The sequence below is a fragment of the Papaver somniferum genome, chromosome 10, assembly GCF_003573695.1.
Source record: "Papaver somniferum cultivar HN1 chromosome 10, ASM357369v1, whole genome shotgun sequence".
NCBI lineage: Eukaryota > Viridiplantae > Streptophyta > Magnoliopsida > Ranunculales > Papaveraceae > Papaver > Papaver somniferum.
The window spans coordinates 81,486,171-81,503,166 of NC_039367.1; the positions used below are offsets into that span (position 1 = coordinate 81,486,171).

The window sequence follows — 16,996 nt, forward strand, 5'->3', positions numbered from 1 at the left end:
CGCGGAATGGTATGCATACTTAAGTACCCGGAATAAGTTTGTTTTCAATTCACAAACTCCAGCAGAAATTCTCGGGATGAGAACCTCCGACAGTACGCGGACTTGGTACGCGGACTCTAGTTCCAGTTTTCCTGAGCAGCAAAGTACGCGCACTTTGGTTCAAGGAATAAGGACTTATACATGTATGAGTTACCACACAATGCTTATATCCAACCATGGTTATATAATCTAAACTCTCATTTCAATCATTGAAACATTCTTAGAGGACGTTACATAGTTGTTGTTCACAAACCATTTTTCGTCAAAGCCATTTTCAAGTGATTGAAACCTAACATGACTTTCGTCACTAGTAAAGATGAACTTGGCCAAAGCGAAAGCTTACCAACACATATTTCGAGAAATAGATAAGCGATATAAACTCGGCTCGAAATAGCAAATGTGTATAATCAAAGACTATATAGCAAAACGACTTTTTTCTCAAGATAGGAGATAGAGTAGATAGACTTTTGAGTGATATATAAGTTCAAGTCTCCACATACCTTTTAGTCGATGAAGTTCCACCAGTTCTTTGAGTAGTTCTTCGTCTTTGTATGATGATCGCCATGGAGTCTTGAGCTCAACTACACTTTCTATCCTAGTCCGAGACTTAGCTATAAGTAGGGCTGCACAAGAACCGGTCAAGAGTACCTGTACCGGCCTGGAACCGAAAATACCGGACCGGAACCGAACGGGTATCGGAGTAACCGGTACAGGGGACGGGACAGAAGAGTAAGAACCGGAATAGACCGGTACAAGCACCGTTTCTGGGGGGAGAACCGGCTTGTACCGGACCAAATGTCCCGATTAATTAGAGTCATTGAGATCTTTAACACTTTTATTCATATCCGTCTATCAAGTGTAGAGAACCCTAATATTAGAGCTGGCAAACGGGCGGGCCGGGGCTTACCCGTTACGGGTTCCACGGGTGCGGGTTAATACGGGTTGAAACCCGCGGGTTGAATTTCTTCACGGGTTGTCATTTCTTCAACCCGTGCCCGTAACGGTTTGAACCCACGGGTTCACGGGTTAGCCCGCCCGTTTCAGAACTAAAGATAAGGAACTCACATTGTTGCAGGTGAAGAAACAAGAACAGATTTTCTAGAACAATGCAAGAACATGCTCATCTTTCTCGACCACTTCATTTTGTTTAGAGAGGACATGCTCATCTTTCTCGACCACTTCATTTTGTTTAGAGAGGACATGCTCATCCAAAATGAGTATAGTCTTGTAGATCATGGCCTTAACCATGTTAGGTTCAGGAACCATCTCATTCACTTTCTCATACTTCACCGACCACTTTACAGTACCTCCTCCCTCTTTTTCATCCTTCTCTTCAACTTTATCATCAACAATATCAATATCATCATCATCACCTTCATTTTTAGCACTTGTGCTAGTACTAATCTTGGGAATAAGTGTGAAATTAGGCTCATAACTTTTGTAAAGCTTTAGTAAATCACCACCAATAACACTGTAAGTTATCGTTTTGGTTACCTCATCCACACTTCCTAATTTTTTGCTTCTCTTCCATCATAACAGGAGCTCCTTCAATCAATGTACCTGCACATAGACAATTGAAAAACCTTATTAGTGACGAAATGTATGTGCCATGCAGATCTGACTACCACATCACAAAGACAACCAAAGTAGTTGTTTGTTGCAAGGTATCAGTAAAATTTGAAAGGAAAAAAAAAGTTGTGCGTAAATAGTGATCTTACTTGGATTCATTTTCCAAAGGGTAACAGATCCATTCTTTTCTCCATCCACATCTTCAACTACTTCAATACTCTTATAAGTCTCTGGTAAAACCTCAGGAAGAATAGAAGACCATTCATTGACTGCAACATTTTGTTTCTTCTTCTTCAATGGAGTGAGTGTTTCTATTTTGGTTCTGTGAAATTGAATGAATGGATTTTTGATTCATTCATCCGTATCTTTTATAGGTGAAGATAGCTCAGTCACGGGTTTACGGGTTGAACCCGCGGGTTCACGGGACGGGACGGGTTAACCCGTTTACTCACAAGCCGACATTTCTCCAACCCGAACCCGGATTGTTTCAAAACAAGCCGAGCCGGGTTCGGGTTTTCACGGACCGTTCACGGGTTAACCCGCGGGTTTTGGCTTGTTTGCCAGCTCTACCTAATATCTAATATCTGAGTAACTCTTTCCCTTTATTTTTTCTTTCTTCTTCGTTTTTTTTCTTTCCGAAGAGCAGCCTCTTCATCTAATTTCTCTGAACTACGCTCACCAATCAGGCAATCACCATCATCATCAAGTCTTACTAGTTAGTAGTTACTAGTTACTACACAAAAGGTAAATCGATTCTCTAATGTTTTCGATTTCCTTTTTGTTTATGTTTTAAAACCAAACCCTAGAATGACATCGCTTGATTAATCAATAATCAACTAACCCTAGTGTTTATACTTTATACTGAAGCAGGAGAAGTGCTGAGGCTATCATTTCTTCTTCGTCTATCAATCTATCACCGATACTTCGATTTGGTCGTCTCTCATTTAATTTATCACCGGTAATTTACTTAATCTTCTTCTTCATTCATCTCATGGATGATTATTGTTGTAGTAATTCGATTGCGGTAAATAAGGATTCGTTGCTCGGACTTGTAAAGATTTAAAAATTAAGATATATACAGAATATATGTCACAAGATCAAGAGGAACCAGGACTCAGGATTCCAATGTGTTTCATATTCAAGTGGCTCGGAAAATAATCCTAGGCAATTATAGCTCAAAATAAAACAAGTATTAACTCTATCTTTGCCAAATTAGATTCCATAAAATATTACTTGTATATTATAAGCATGGCACATCAAGAATCCCTAGGACTAAGCATGTTCCATCAAACAAAATCACAAGTAATTAATTGAAATCATAAATCAATTAAAATCGGTGCAAAAAGTGAATTAAGAATTATTTAAATAACCACATGGATGAAAAACAGCTTCCTCCATCATCCCAGTATTGGGGTTTAGCTACTCATAATAATCATGTTCTCAAAATACATACTTGATGCTCAAAATATGATTAAAAGAGTGAAAAATATAAAACAGTGAAACTACGACCCTCTATAAGCATCCAGAGAAGAACGATACTAGAGAACTGCAGTAAAAGAACGACACTCCGCTGCTGCTGTTGATGCTGCTGAAAATAAGTCTGCCCTGGAGACTCTGTTCTTCGTGTTCTTCGAGCTTTGTTAATGGCAGCAGCAGCAGCAGCAGGTACAATTCCCGCAACTCCTCCTGCGCCTCTCTGCTGGCCTCCCAATCGACCCCTAACTCTTCATTCCCCTTCTCTGACATAAAACCAACTATTTATAGGCTTTAAATCCCCTTGAAACTCGATCAAACCCCTTGGAAATCTCCATTATTCTTTACGGGTTGTTTGAAGAATAATCTTCTTCTTGTTGCGTTACAGGATGTTTCTAGCTATTCTCTCGTCTCAAATATCTTCTAGGACTTTTACCCAACTGTTTTGATGTATATCCCACGCAAGATATCCCATAAATCTCTCAAACTAATCTCAAACCCTAAACAGAAACCGTGTGCACTGTCTTGACTTTGTGTGGATTTTCTGACTTATCCAGCCCAATTAGATGGGTCTAATCGCTTCTAACAGGTCCCTTATGTCTTGTAGAGTCCGTGGGTACCAAATTTGCCCATTGAATCGCCTCCTAGGTCGCTCAAATCCTTGATCCAAAACTGTTGACGCTGCTGCCTTTTTTTCCGCCAAAATCCAGTTTTGAAACTTTGAAGATGACCTCCCCCTATCCAGTTCCGGTGTCCCTTTAGTACATGCCCTGAAATGGGGTCCCCTTAGTAATTAGGTTACCCCTTATCCAAAGTGAGAGTCCGTATAGTAATTTTCTCCCACGAGCGCAAAAACCACTTTTTAGCCAATTTCGCCGCAAAAGCTTATTTCTCCAAAAACACCTACAAAGACATAAAATAACCAAATAAGTACAAAATCGAGCACTAACAATATAAACAATTGGGACAAATTAGACACATAAATGCGTCTATCAAATACCCCCAAACTTATTATTTGCTAGTCCTCGAGCAAATCTAATCTAAAATAAAATGACTACACTTAGCACGTGCAGTAAGCCGTTAAACCACTAGGTGGCCCTAGTGGCGGAGTGTTGTCTCCGGGGGGTTTACCAGAGGTGTACCCACAAAACCTTAATACTCCAGAGCTTAGCTATCTACGCAGAACCTTGGAAGGCACTAAAGAATCTCCTTGGTTGGCATACTTATTGACTACAGGAAGAAGTACCCTGATGCGAAATTCCAATTGTGTACACGAGTTTGCACTCAAGCATACTAAAATTCATATAAAGTGACAGAGCTCTACTCAGATAGTTGCACTATGGACATCATATTCGGAGTCTAAACTAATCACATGGATAGATCAAGAAGATGGATATAGAAAACATAGATGGTTTTGATGTTTACTAAGTGAACGACGTTTCCCATATCTGTCTGAAGGCCTCCGCCAAAATGAACCTATCCTAATGGATTGAGATACTAGTCTGACTAATATCAACACACTGGCATATACAAGGGTACCAGTGGTCGATAACCTAACTCTAGGTCAACACAACTGGCATATACAAGGGTACCAGTGGTCGACTTTATTGAATTTATTCCTTTTGGTCAAATGGTCTGGTCTCAATTTCTTTTTCTTTTTTTTTTTTTTTTTTTTTTTTTTTTTTTTACTTTTTGGTAACTACCATTTTTTTTCATCTTTTTTTTTTCATCTCTTTTCTTTTTCAATTTTTTTTTTCATGGTATCTCAATCACTCTAATTCACCCTAGCATTGGTAACAACTTGAATCGTGGGCCCCACCTATCACTTAGAGAAACATAGTTTAAAAACAAAATAAAATAAAAATAGAAGTGAAAAGGACTCAACGAGATATGGTGTGAAACTATCATGTTATTTCTAACACCTGAGCTCTGTGCTTTTATGAATAGACTCTTTAGATGTTTCCATCTAATCAGATTGGTTCCTCAAACTCCTACAATCAAAATGCTTCCATCCACTTAGATTAGTTAGTGCAATCCTCAATAGGCATAATTTCTAAGCTCTGGAGTTTATTTATTGCAACTAAAAAGTTTCTCCCATACCCCCAAACTTAAACCTAACATTGTCCTCAATGTTCTAAAGATGAAATTAAAAGCATGAACAAGGAGAAACTGTTACCATTTGAAATGAAAGAGTTACGGAAGGATATTACCTGGTTGCATGAGATTGGGTTACCTCCCAAGAAGTGCTAAGTTTAAAGTCTTCAGCCAGACTAAGAAAAGGATTAGTCAACTCGAACCGTATAACAGTAGCCGGAATAACTGTGGGTCTTTAAACCAAAAAGAGCTGACAAAAGGAAACTGCAGTGAACCAAGAAAATGTACAAGACTAGCATGCCCTTACCTAGTTTCCTGATTAAGATATCTATATCTAATTGTGGTTCAGGTTCAGGTTCTATAAAAGGGTCTAAATATATTCTTTAGGCTGCAACTCCTCAAAATTGAGATCCGAATTATTAGGTCCTAGAGTCTGTAAATACTTAAATAAGAACTTAGAAGCACAAAATAATAACCTAAATAATTGAGGATCCTCTAAGTCAATCAGGTTTGACTTACATAATTGACCACAGTGAGAGTAGTGGTCATTCTTAAGAAAATGTGTCGATTCTAATATCCTAAAGTAATTAGGTTTAGTCTCAGAACTTAATAATTGACACATTTGAAATTTATACGTTCCCACAATTGTTTGAAAAATATTTGGTGGGAAAACAAAGTCGATCTTAGTATCATAGCCTGGTCTAACCTCATCAACCAGAGGATGGTTTCTAACAACTGAACTTCCTTATGGACATCACTAGGTTCAGGAAAACGAGTATGAAAGTAATCTTGTAAAATGGTTGAGGCATTGATGTCAAGTCCTAAGTGTGGGGACTTTCTGAGAGTTAAAGGTAAGGCACTAGGGAAGTGATAATCACCCCCAAACTTAGAGTTTTCAGTTTCTCTAGATAGACCTCTAATTATTTCTTGAATTTCCGTATCTTCAGAGTCCTTAAAATATTCAAGAGATTCTTCTAAGTTATTATCAGGTAGTGCATCTTTACTCATCTCTACGGGTCTATCTTCTTCTTCCAAGACTATTGTTTCTAAGTCGCTAGACTCTAAAACAGTATTTTCGAAATGAACCCGTTCCTCTAAACCACTATCGGCTTCGTAATCAAAAGGAAAAACTACATCGTCTAAAACGGTGGTATCCCTAATCAAATCCTCGTCCTTTTGAATAGGTGAATCATAAAAATTATTTGGATTTGAAGTAGAAATAATATAATCACTATAAAGCTCAATTGGATTACTAGATTCCTGATTACTATGCCTACATTTCAGATTCTTCATCACTACTATCCTCATCATCATAATAGTACGAAGATGATTGAACCTTATCTAAATAAGTAGTGTTACCAATTATAACCTCGTTATCTTGATTATGTGAAAAAGTATCTTCATTCTCAAGGGTATTATTGGATACACTATATTGGCAATTCATGTTATTTCGAGCAATACTTTCGTTCGTCTCTAACTCAAGTCTACGTGTCGACTCAGCTATCCTCTCAAGGGTCTCTTCCAAAGAAAGTTCCCTTAGTGTAGGATCTAAGTTTTGAGTTAATCTATTGAGGATATCTTCTACAGATTCAGTTGTTGTTGCAGTTCTTTCGTCCATAACTACATTATTCACCTCATCTAATTTATACGTCGATTCAGCTAACTGACATGATGACTTAGCTAAATTCCTGAGAGTCTCTTTAAAGAAGGAATAGGAACTGAAGGATCATAATAAGGACTACTTTTCAAAAGTTTGATTGTATCCTCTAAAGACGAAGAACTAGTATTATAATCTTCTTGCTCGTATGACTGATGCGCGTGCGGATAGTAATTGGGCTCACCATGGTATGAACCATAACCTTGAAAAGGTTGGCGTCCCCAGTCACTATTCTCACTATGGTCATAATACTGATGATGTCCATATTCAAATTCAGGTCGATATTCATTGTATTGGCTTCTATCATACCAGTTTGACATTCTTAATTGCAGGGGAATTCTACGCAATCACAAACAAGTCCGACTCGACCAAATCAAACCTATAGAATCTAGCAAACAAAAAGCATGATGACTCCACTTAGATTGTTTTCTATACCAGCTTCTATTCCTTCGAAAAGGAATTCGTTACAATTTGAGCACACCCCTCTGGAATTAATCCGAGCTAATGTAAGTTGAATCGAGGGGAGGGAAGCTCAGTGGAGCTTTGATACCCAAGGCCTCACCGCTATCACAAGGCGGCGCTGTCACGCATTCAACTCACAGAAACCATCATGAACTTTGAAATGTGCCTAAAGAGCAACCAATATTTTTCGAACGAGTTTCTTATTAAGCTCGTTACCCTATTGGTCTCGTTCTATTCCAAATTTTAAGCTTGGGTTCGCGTTAGGTTTCGTTTTCCTAAGGCGGGAAAGAAGGGAACGGTGATGAAATCCGAACCCTTATCTTTTTTAGGCCAGGCCTTGCCCTTTACTAGGAAAATAAAGACAGTCCGGTTCGTCCTCAAACAATTATCACCTTAAGGCAGACAGTAACCCGCTTGCAGGAGATTCGCGGGTGTTTCGATTGGACTTACCTCCCGTACCAGACGGGCGATGAACCGCTGAAGTCGACTCGGGCCACGACTCCTATGTCATGTACGAACCCGAGGGGCCGAGACGATATCGTAATCGTCTTCCTTCCCTGCACACAGTTTATATAATTTATTTTTTTCTTATAATACCCTTCCGTAGGGTTAAAAAATAAAAATAAAAAATAATTGTCCAAAAGTCCAGAATAAAGTCCAAATAAAAAGTCCAAAAATTACAAAAATTATGAAAAATAAAGCCTATTTACAAATTCTAAAAAAAATAAATAAATAAAAGCTTTATACAAAAAATAATAATAAAAATTAAATCCTAAAAAAAATTATGTCTTTTTTTTTCCTTCTTTTTTAGCTTTTAGCTTTAAGCTTTTTGTTCCCAAGTCCTTAGTATTCCACTTCGAACCTGTAAATCAAAGACACAAAAAGAAATGTAAAAAGGAACAAATAATAATAAATAATAAAAAAAAAATTAAACCTAAAAACAAATCTATATACAAGTCCGCGTCGGCGGCGCCATTTTGTTGTAGTAATTCGATTGCGGTAAATAAGGATTCGTTGCTCGGACTTGTAAAGATTTAAAAATTAAGATATATACAGAATATATGTCACAAGATCAAGAGGAACCAGGACTCAGGATTCCAATGTGTTTCATATTCAAGTGGCTCGGAAAATAATCCTAGGCGATTATAGCTCAAAATAAAACAAGTATTAACTCTATCTTTGCCAAATTAGATTCCATAAAATATTACTTGTATATTATAAGCATGGCACATCAAGAATCCCTAGGACTAAGCATGTTCCATCAAACAAAATCACAAGTAATTAATTGAAATCATAAATCAATTAAAATCGGTGCAAAAAGTGAATTAAGAATTATTTAAATAACCACATGGCTGAAAAACAACTTCCTCCATCATCCCAGTATTTGGGTTTAGCTACTCATAATAATCATGTTCTCAAAATACATACTTGATGCTCAAAATATGATTAAAAGAGTGAAAAATATAAAACAGTGAAACTACGACCCTCTATAAGCGTCCAGAGAAGAACGATACCAGAGAACTGCAGTAAAAGAACGACACTCCGCTGCTGCTGTTGATGCTGCTGAAAATAAGTCTGCCCTGGAGACTCTGTTCTTCGTGTTCTTCGAGCTTTGTTAATGGCAGCAGCAGCAGCAGGTACAATTCCCGCAACTCCTCCTGCGCCTCTCTGCTGGCCTCCCAATCGACTCCTAACTCTTCATCCTTCTTCTCTGACATAAAACCAACTATTTATAGGCTTTAAATCCCCTTGAAACTCGATCAAACCCCTTGGAAATCTCCATTATTATTTACGGGTTGTTTGAAGAATAATCTTCTTCTTGTTGCGTTACAGGCTGTTTCTAGCTATTCTCTCGTCTCAAATATCTTCTAGGACTTTTACCCAACTGTTTTGATGTATATCCCACGCAAGATATCCCATAAATCTCTCAAACTAATCTCAAACCCTAAACAGAAACCGTGTGCACTGTCTTGACTTTGTGTGGATTTTCTGAGTTATCCAGCCCAATTAGATGGGTCTAATCGCTTCTAACAGGTTCCTTATGTCTTGTAGAGTCCGTGGGTACCAAATTTTCCCATTGAATCGCCTCCTAGGTCGCTCAAATCCTTGATCCAAAATTGTTGACGCTGCTGCCTTTTTTTCCGCCAAAATCCAGTTTTGAAACTTTGAAGATGACCTCCCCCTATCCAGTTCCGGTGTCCCTTTAGTACATGCCCTGAAATGGGGTTCCCCTTAGTAATTAGGTTACCCCTTATCCAAAGTGAGAGTCCGTATAGTAATTTTCTCCCACGAGCGCAAAAACCACTTTTTAGCCAATTTCGCCGCAAAAGCTTATTTCTCCAAAAACACCTACAAAGACATAAAATAACCAAATAAGTACAAAATCGAGCACTAACAATATAAACAATTGGGACAAATTAGACACATAAATGCGTCTATCAATTATAAATTTGATTATTGGAGTTTTTAGATTATGGGTATGATTTCATTTAAATTTTTTTGAGTTTTCATATTATGGGTATAATTTGATTTATAGGAAGCATGCTAATTCCATTGCATCATCTCTGTTCATTTCGTCTTTTATGAATTCCATGCATGTTTAAATTTGGATTCTGTTTAATTTTGTCAATTTTTTGTTTAATTTAAACTGAGGATGTGATAAAGTCTAGGTTGTGTTGGTTATTAAGAAGATGATAGGTGTTAGAACTATGCAGGGGTTAAGCTTTATGAACTGAAATGGGTTAGTTTGATTGAATTGTCTTGATCAATGGGTTGAGAACTGTTGCAACTGGAGTTGAAGTTACATGAAATGTCAGGTTAACTTTGAATGATGAATTTTGGTTGTTGAGTTGTAACTAAGGAGTTGGTGGTTGCTATCATGTTTAATTGTGACTAGTACTGGCAGTGTGTACACAAATATTTGACTTTAAATATGAATGAATTTACTTACAGCTTCATTTACTTATACCTTCTATATCATCTTTAAAAATGATTTATGTATCTTCAGTATCTTTTCTTTGATTAACAATATATGGTCATGAAGGACCAGTTAAGTGTTTACAAGTTTCGTTATATAGTGTTGGTGGTGGTATTTTGCTTTACAGTGGAGGTCTTGATAGAAGTTTAAGAGTTTGGTGGGTTCCTATACAAGATGAACATAAGAAGAAGCTCATTGATTGATTCATGAGTCAGAAAGTTTTTTTAGTTTTAGGACTTGGGTTTTTGCTTTGTTGGAGCATTGGTTCCTTCTTGAAGTGTCTGCATTGCTCCTCCTAATTATTTGTTCCTCTATTTTTCTCTTTATACACTGTTTTGTTCTTTGAGTCTTTCATTTTGTTGAAAATGTAATTAGGAATTTTAATGAAAAAATAATAAGGAATTGTAGTTCTGTTTCACTGTTGTTCTGTTCATTCTAACCAGACTAACACATCTAATTAATGTTACTGACATATTTCTAATGTATTTTCTATGTTAGCTAAGCACAATAATGTAGGTAGTGCATTCATGATTGTTGCCATTTAGACAGAACTTGCCTTCCCAACATTGTAGTAGCAGATCCACCTTAGCTTGTAAACACTTAACTGTAACTGTACATGACACCCACTGTGTGACTGTTTCCTTTGCTTCTTTGTCCATGTCCAAACTATATTAGTAGATATCTGAGCTAGTGCATCAGAGTTTAACAAAAATGAAAGTGGGTTTGGTTTTTCATTCTCCACCATTTTGGATACTTTATTTAGCTTAGTGTTCGTTCTTCTCTTGTTTATATTTACTGCAACTGTGTGGTGAAGTGTGTCTTGCTTGAAAATGGGTTTTATTACATCTCCAAGTACAAAGCACTAAAAATTGGTTGTAATTGGTTCTGTTTTATTTTTGTTAGATGACCACATCAAATTCAACTCCAACCACAAATGCAGCTCTAAGTACAAGTACAACTCAAGAAACAGAAGTTGGATCATCCTCTCAAGCTGTGATGGATGGCAAAATGCGTGAAATAGATCAAGATGATGACTTTGACATATTGTCTTGGTGGCAGGCTAATGCAAACAGGTATAAGGTATTGTCATACATGGCAAGAGATATATTAGCCATGCATGTGTCTTCAGTTGCCTCTGAATCAGCTTTTAGCACCGGGAAGCGCGTGCTTACTCCATGGAGAGCTTCTATGTCTACAACGACAGTTGAGGCATTGCTCTGTACACAAAGCTATTTACAAAAACCCATTGCTCTTGATCTTCTATGTGATTATGTACCTGATGATGATGGCGAAGATGCGGCAGGTACTTATTTAGGTTTTTCTTCTTTTTTGTTTTCTTTAATAGTACTTACTTTTCTTGTATTGGTACTTGCTTCTTGTTTCTTTATTTTTTTGCATGTTGCAGTCATAATTGAGAATCTCCTAAAAGCTTGAAGTTTATTTCTTGGCTCATTGCTAAGAAATGGAAGGTTGGTAACTTTCTTCATCTTGCTGTCCTTGTTGAAACATAATTTGGATTCATTTATATATCAAATTCTCATTGCTACTATGTAATGTATGGAAATGAATGAACTGAAAATATTCAATCTACACAGGTTGAGGTTGTGTTGTCCAATAAATGGCCTTATTGGAGAGGAAAGTGCAGATTTGCGGCCTAGGATTGCAACTTGCAAGTGCAGGTTGTGCAGCCATCGATTTTCGTTTGCAATGATCGCATTTCATTTCTTGTCGACTTGTCGTAGACAGACTTATGGTTGTGGAAATGTTGTTTTTACATTTTAGCATACTGAACTTATTTTGGATTGTTGTTTGAAGTTATGGAAATGCTGAACTTAAGTATGTATGCAACCTGAACTTATTTTGGATTGTTGAACATTGAACTTATGGAAATCTTGTATTATATTTTGTAACGTTTTTCGGGTAAAAACCCGGTACCGGTCTTGTACCGGACCGCCGTAGGTACAGGTACAACACCAGGTACAGGTACCGGTCCTCAAAAGGAGGTACCGGCCAACACCAAGTACAGGGACCGGTTCCATAAGAGAGTCGGGTCGTATCGGAGTATGTGCACCCCTAGCTATAAGTAGATAGACTAGAAACCAAAACTTATAGTTTTGATCACTAACATTGACAAACATGCTTGAGATAGCAACGCATGCGAGTTCGACCGAGCAGTGCTCTAACAATCTCCGTCTTTGTCAATTTTAGTGACAAAACTATCAATACATATGGAATACAAAAATAGATAAATAAACTTTTGTGGCTTCTCTTCCACATGCTTGATCTTATTGGTTCTTCAACATTACTCGAAATCTTCGCCACTTCCAAGTACTCCAATGATCCCAAAGGTTGTAAGTTTATTATCACCGTTGTTGAAAATCCGTAGTCATAACAATGAGAAAATAAGAATTCTCAATCATTATTATACAATGTCATAATATTATTATACAACATCAAAGTTCAATTGTATCACAACTTTGACAACAACACTATGGTGATATATATCGCTCCCCCTTAGTCGATACTCCATCTCACACGGAAACCACTCCCCCTTACATAATGATCCGAAAACCATATGTATTTGTAGTGTGAACTACACATTAATTCTCCCCCTTTTTGTCAATAAAATTGGCAAAGGTACGAAAACTAGTGGGATCCTAATGAAATTTCCATAGAGACATTTCATGACCAAAAGAAAGCACATATCAACTTTTTAGATGCCATCATATAGCTGAAGCTAAATGCATTCATCAAGGAGTTTATAAAGATACAAGATAACCCCTATAATATTCCACAGCCGCACTCCCCACAAAGATTTGGCAATTAAGCATAAGTTCAATTAGGAACTCTCCCCCATAAAATGTCATTCCCGAAAGAACAACAAGAGCGACCTTACTTTCACAAGAAAAGAAGAATTTCTTTGGCCATAACAAATCACATACGAATATGAATTTGAATCAAAAAATACTCAATTAAATTAACCACAAGAAAACCCATGATTAATTCAATCGGAATACACAAACTAAACTACCACAAGAGTGTGATCAATTCAATTGGTCATGCTCGACATAAGAGAACTTACGGAGCCGCACAATATATACATAAAATATGGATCAGGGAAGATCAATACTGCGGAATAGACAAGGATTCATTCTATTTTTCATCACTATTTGCACAATGACATACAATAGACATAATCATCATAATCAAAAGTTCATCCTATCTTCCATCAATATTTGCATAATGACATAATAGGCTTCAAACTTTTGTAATGTCAAAAGTTCATTCATTCTTTTATCAATACATGCATATCGACATACGAAGGACTTAACTTTTGACAAGGTATGGGACAATCATAGTTCACGGACGCAAACACACATATCCCATAATAAATTTGTAATATATAAAACTATAAAGATTAATATTGCAAAAATCATCTTCCGAACAACTTTTTAGAATTTAATAAAATAAACCTAAAAAATGAAGATGAAAACGTTGGACATAGTTATGTGTAATCACAATAATGGCTATTCCAAACTCTAGTTATTCTTCCTAAAAACATAAGAATAAAATTCTCATAAGAAGATTTACTATACGTTAAGACCTTTGAAGAATTTTTTATCGTCCCCGAACTCCTTGTCGTCAACATCCATTGGGACATAAGGTTCATGAAAATAGGAGTTAATATCAATAAACCTTCTTGACTGATGTCGAACCAGGGCCTTCTGAATCTCATGAGTCTTAAGCACAAAAGCCTTTATTTGTTGAATCTCCTTTCGTGTCTCCTACAACACTTCAAGAACATCAGAAAACTTCTGAGAATTTGAAGGAATGACTCTTGGCTTCCTCACATTCCTTCTTTTTCTTTTCAAGGTTGGAGGCAATGGAGATTTCTCTTTTTCCTTCATGATTGATGGCTTGACAATCATATGAACATCTTTTCCATCAGAAGACATGATGTTTGGAGTATCCATAAACGTATGGGTTTGTGAGAAGAAATCACAATTTAACTCAACAAGTAGTCTTAAGATAAAAGAAGTTTCAAGGAAGGAAAAAGGAATGTAGGGTTACACAACCTTTAATAGGTTCATTCACGCACAATTCTAAACCCTAGAGAGAGTAGAACTGTCAAGAATAACCCTCCTTTATTGATAGACAAGAATTCCCATTTTGTATCAAAAAAACAAAACTAAGAAAAGATGAAAGAAAACTTTTCCTAAATCCTGAGAGGTGCACAACCTTGTCTCTTTTGATCGGGCACATGAGACAAGATCACCAAATCAACACAATCGTGTTGTGTTGCGGTGAACAATTATCCGTCCACCTTGTTCCTCTTGAGAGGAATCCATAGACCTATGTCTATCAAAACGATTGGACCATGCTTTCTTCTCTAATGGTCTTGTTTTATCCTTGGAAACTAACTTCTTAGACGAAGATAAAATCTTACATACCTCAGCGGTCTTTTGAACAAGTTTGAGCTTGTTTGCTAATCGATTTGCTCTTCGTTGAAGTTTGTTGACATTTCTCAATTTGTGTTTATACTTGTAACACTTTGATAATTCATGACCTTTGAGTGAACAATACGAACACGTCAACCTTGAATATATAACTCAGGCATCTGAGATGTGCAAGCTGCTAGACACATAGTTGAACCTGAAACATTATTCACAGAGTTTCCAATAGAGGGGTCAGTTTCATCTTCCAGATTGGTTGAGTTTTCTTCTGAAAGAATATCAAGATTGATGTATGTATTGCTGCAATTATCAAAATCAATATTTTCACAAAGAAGTGCAACACTTGATTTTTCGTCTTCGTTAGAATCATAGTTGTCAGACATTTCATCAAGAGTTGCAGCAAGACCTTTGTTCCCAGTGTATTTTTTTCGATTTGGACACTCATTTGCAAAATGACCAAAGCCTTTACACTTAAAGCACTGAGGCATATCCTCGTCATCAGTTTCATCATTATCCCTATTTTTAGGAGGAACACGATTATGTGGTTTATCTGATGACTTGGATTTATCTCTGGAGAACCGTTTACTTCTCTTCAAAAGAAGATCCCTAAACTGTCTTGTGATCAACGAGACTGACTTGTCACGATCTTCATCTGATGAATCAGCCTCAGAAAGATCATCTTCAGAGATGTAAACACTTTTACTTTTGCCAAGTAATTTAGTGTCCTTTAGTGCTTTGAAAGCAACATCCTTACTGGACTTGGACGTGTGCTCATGATCAAAGATCTTTAGTTTCCCAACCAGAGTATTTCTGGACAGCGTTGCAAGATTATTTCCTTCAACGATGGCATGCTTCTTAGAATCGTATCTATATGGCAACGATCTGAGAATTTTCATCACAATGTACCTTTCAGGAATGGTCTTACCCAATGCAAAAGATGCATTAACAATTTCAGACACTTTGTGATTAAACTCATCAAATGTTTCTTCATCTGCCATACAGAGGTTTTCCCAATCAGAATTTAGGTTTTGAAGCCTAGCTTCTTTCTCACTGGTATTTCCTTCAAATACGGTTTCTAAGATATCCCAGGCTTCTTTAGACTTAGTGCACGTAGTCACATGGTGCTGAAGATCTGGGGTAATGGCATGTATGATAGCATTTAAGCCGTCAGAATTTTGCTTTGTAGCAAGGATTTCTTATGGACTATATCTACCAATATCCTTAGGTATAGATACATCTCCTTATGTATTAACCGGAGGATCATAGCCATTAACAACACGTACCCATGTTTTAAAATCACGTGCTTGAAAAAAAAAACACATAGCAATCTTCCACCATAAGTAGTTTGGTTCATCGAAGACTGGTGGTATGTTTATGGAGATAGAATTTCTGTCCACATAGTCAGATCGCTACAAACACAGACTTGTAAGGTATTTAGACGTGTTTGCCTGCTCTGATACTAATTGAAAAAGCGGGGGTCTAACAACCACACCCAATATTTCGATTAGCAATCTATATGGACTAACTCTAATATACTTTTAAGAGAATCAACTAGACAGTCAGACTCAATCTTAATAAAAGTATATCAAAGAGTCATATCTCTCTTTCTCGATTCAGTACTTACTAAAACAAATAGAAATCCGCGAGTCTAATTGAATACAAGAGAAATCACTTAAACGGTACCAAAGACCAATTTACAAGTATCAATCAATTTCAATCAACAACCAAAGGTTGGATTTCCCAATTGATTGATTCAACGCACAACCTGTGATATTTCAATTATATAGCAAAATATAATACGGAAAAGAAATAACACAGATACCAGAAGTTTTGTTAACGAGAAAACCGCAAATGCAGAAAAATCCCGGGACCTAGTCCAGATTGAACACACACTGTATTAAGCCACTACAGACACTAGCCTACTACAAACTAACTTCGGTATGGACTATAGTTGAACCCCAATCAATCTTACACTGATTCAAGGTCCAGTTGCGCTCCTTACGTCTCTGATCCCAGCAGGATACTACGCACTTGATTCCCTTAGCTGATCTCACCCACAACTAAGAGTTGCTACGACCTAAAGTCGAAGACTTTAATAAACAAATCTGTATCATACAGAAAAGTCTACGGTAATAGATAAATCTGTCTCCCACAGAAATACCTACGAGTTTTTGTTCCGTCCTTTGATAAATCAAGATGAACAGGAACCAATTGATAACCCGGACTTATATTCCTGAAGAACAACCTAGTATTATCAATCACCTCACATTA

At 37.0% G+C, this 16,996-nt stretch overlaps 1 long non-coding RNA gene across 1 annotated transcript; it reads right to left on the reverse strand.

Annotated features, from left to right (window-relative positions):
- Nucleotides 1-1,558: 1,558 nt before the first annotated feature.
- On the reverse strand, nt 1,559-1,863 carry LOC113317270. Its single transcript, XR_003343371.1, has 2 exons — nt 1,758-1,863; nt 1,559-1,599 (listed from the first exon to the last, which is right to left on the reverse strand). It is a non-coding gene; the product is annotated as an uncharacterized LOC113317270 (long non-coding RNA).
- Between the last annotated feature and the right edge of the window lie 15,133 nt (nt 1,864-16,996).